At 56.2% G+C, this 2,500-nt stretch overlaps 2 non-coding genes and 1 pseudogene across 2 annotated transcripts in view; all 3 read right to left on the bottom strand.

Annotated features, from left to right (window-relative positions):
• The window catches only part of LOC146143364 (large subunit ribosomal RNA), a 3,679-nt pseudogene extending 3,513 nt beyond the window's left edge, over nucleotides 1–166 (bottom strand).
• A 248-nt stretch (nucleotides 167–414) lies between these two features.
• On the bottom strand, nucleotides 415–568 carry LOC146143363 (5.8S ribosomal RNA). The gene has a single exon (XR_014501104.1). It is a non-coding gene; the product is annotated as a 5.8S ribosomal RNA (ribosomal RNA).
• Nucleotides 569–815: 247 nt separating this feature from the next.
• The window catches only part of LOC146143362 (small subunit ribosomal RNA), a 1,809-nt gene continuing 124 nt past the window's right edge, over nucleotides 816–2,500 (bottom strand). The window contains exon 1 of the ribosomal RNA XR_014500898.1: nucleotides 816–2,500. This exon is cut by the window's right edge and continues 124 nt beyond it. This is a non-coding gene — a ribosomal RNA (small subunit ribosomal RNA).

Here is a 2,500-nt window from a genome sequence, read left to right as displayed (position 1 = left end):
GACGAATTCCGTACGCCACAATTCCGCGCACTCCAAAAGCGCGCGGATTCGGCGATGGGCACATCCCGCTTCACTCGCCGTTACTGAGGGAATCCTCGTTAGTTTCTTTTCCTCCGCTTAGTAATATGCTTAAATTCAGCGGGTAGCCTCGTCCGACCTCAGGCCGAAAGTAAGGACCGGGACTATTCTTCCCGTTCCGCGCTCGCCGTCGGCGCCGCGCGCCGCCGCGCACCTCGATTCCCGCCCTTGAGCCGCCAGCCGTTGGCCTCTTCGAGGTCGACTCGCCGCCGCCGCGCGGGATTCTGGTCGCGATCGTCGCGCATCGTGCCGTGCTGTCTTGAGCGGGACGGGCGCTCGCGCGTCCGACGCCGCAGCAGCCGCGCGGAGAAATCCCCGCGCGGAACGTTTGCAACGCGACCCTGAGGCGGGCGCGGCCCCGGGATTGACCCGAGGCCGCAATTTGCGTTCAGAACGTCGATGCTCAATGTGTCCTGCAATTCACACTAATTCACGCAGCTAGCTGCGTCCTTCATCGACTCACGAGCCGAGTGATCCACCGCCAAGAGCCATCCACGATTGTTTCGCTCGCACAGTGCCTCGCACTATAGGGTGACAAAATAGACCGCGCCGAGCGGTCGGCCAGGCCGACGCTTGAAGCCGGAGCGCGCGGCACCGCGGCACTCGACGCGCAAACATTACCGGGTGACCGAATCGCCGGCCGGCGCGCCGCTCCTCGCGGGTCGGGCGCCGGGTAGCAAAGACTTTTTCTCTCGCTTGTCCGAGTTTCGCGTTCGCCGAAGCGTTTGCGAGACCGTTAATGATCCTTCCGCAGGTTCACCTACGGAAACCTTGTTACGACTTTTACTTCCTCTAAATGATCAAGTTAGATCGTCTTCTCGGACGCCGGCTCGACCGTTGCCGGCCGCGCCAGGTCCAATCGGAGGACCTCACTAAACCATTCAATCGGTAGTAGCGACGGGCGGTGTACAAAGGGCAGGGACGTAATCAACGCGAGCTAATGACTCGCGCTTACTGGGAATTCCTCGTTCAAGGGAAATAATTGCAATTCCCTATCCCTAGCACGACCGGGGTTCAGCGGGTTACCCAGACCTGTCGGCCAAGGCGAGCACATGCTGATCCGGTCAGTGTAGCGCGCGTGCGGCCCCGAACATCTAAGGGCATCACAGACCTGTTATTGCTCAATCTCGTGTGGCTAAACGCCACTAGTCCCTCTAAGAAGTTAGACGCCGACCGATTGGGTCGCGTAACTAGTTAGCAAGCCAGAGTCTCGTTCGTTATCGGAATTAACCAGACAAATCGCTCCACCAACTAAGAACGGCCATGCACCACCACCCACAGAATCAAGAAAGAGCTCTCAATCTGTCAATCCTCACTGTGTCCGGGCCGGGTGAGATTTCCCGTGTTGAGTCAAATTAAGCCGCAGGCTCCACTCCTGGTGGTGCCCTTCCGTCAATTCCTTTAAGTTTCAGCTTTGCAACCATACTTCCCCCGGAACCCAAAGACTTTGGTTTCCCGCAAGCTGCCGGAGAGGTCGTAAAACTAACGCCCCCCGATCGCTAGTTGGCATCGTTTATAGTCAGAACTAGGACGGTATCTGATCGTCTTCGAACCTCTGACTTTCGCTCTTGATTAAAGAAAACATTCTTGGCAAATGCTTTCGCAGTCGTTCGTCTTGCGCCGATCCAAGAATTTCACCTCTAACGGCACAGTACGAATGCCCCCGTCTGTCCCTCTTAATCATTACCTCGCGCTCCGAAAACCAACAAAATAGAACCGAGGTCCTATTCCATTATTCCATGCACCATTATTCAGGCGAATCGCCTGCTTTGAACACTCTAATTTTTTCAAAGTAAACGTTCCGGCCGCCGCCGACACTCAGTCAAGGGCACCGGCGGAGAACCGGAGGTGAGGCCAGGACGGCCAGTACACGCCTTGCGACGGACCGGCCGCCTGCGCCCAAAATCCAACTACGAGCTTTTTAACCGCAACAACTTAAATATACACTTTTGGAGCTGGAATTACCGCGGCTGCTGGCACCAGACTTGCCCTCCAATGGATACTCGTTAAAGGTTTTAAAGTGTACTCATTCCAATTACAGGGCCTCGTTTAGAGTCCTGTATTGTTATTTTTCGTCACTACCTCCCCGCGTCGGGAATGGGTAATTTGCGCGCCTGCTGCCTTCCTTGGATGTGGTAGCCGTTTCTCAGGCTCCCTCTCCGGAATCGAACCCTGATTCTCCGTTACCCGTAAGAACCTCGGTAGGCCAGTACCGTACCGACGAAAGTTGATAGGGCAGACACTTGAATGATCCGTCGCCGGTGCGAGACCGTGCGATCCGCAAAGTTATCCAGAGTCACCAAAGGTTGCGGGCCGAAGCCCGGTCGGTTTTTGGTCTGATAAAAGCACGCCTCCCGCGAGGTCGGCGCTTCACGCATGTATTAGCTCTAGCATTTCCACAGTTAACCACGTAAAACGTACG

This window comes from Ascidiella aspersa, chromosome 5 (genome assembly GCF_963924565.1).
Source record: "Ascidiella aspersa chromosome 5, kaAscAspe10.2, whole genome shotgun sequence".
In the NCBI taxonomy this organism is placed as follows: domain Eukaryota; kingdom Metazoa; phylum Chordata; class Ascidiacea; order Phlebobranchia; family Ascidiidae; genus Ascidiella; species Ascidiella aspersa.
This window is presented reverse-complemented; position numbering and strand designations above follow the sequence as displayed.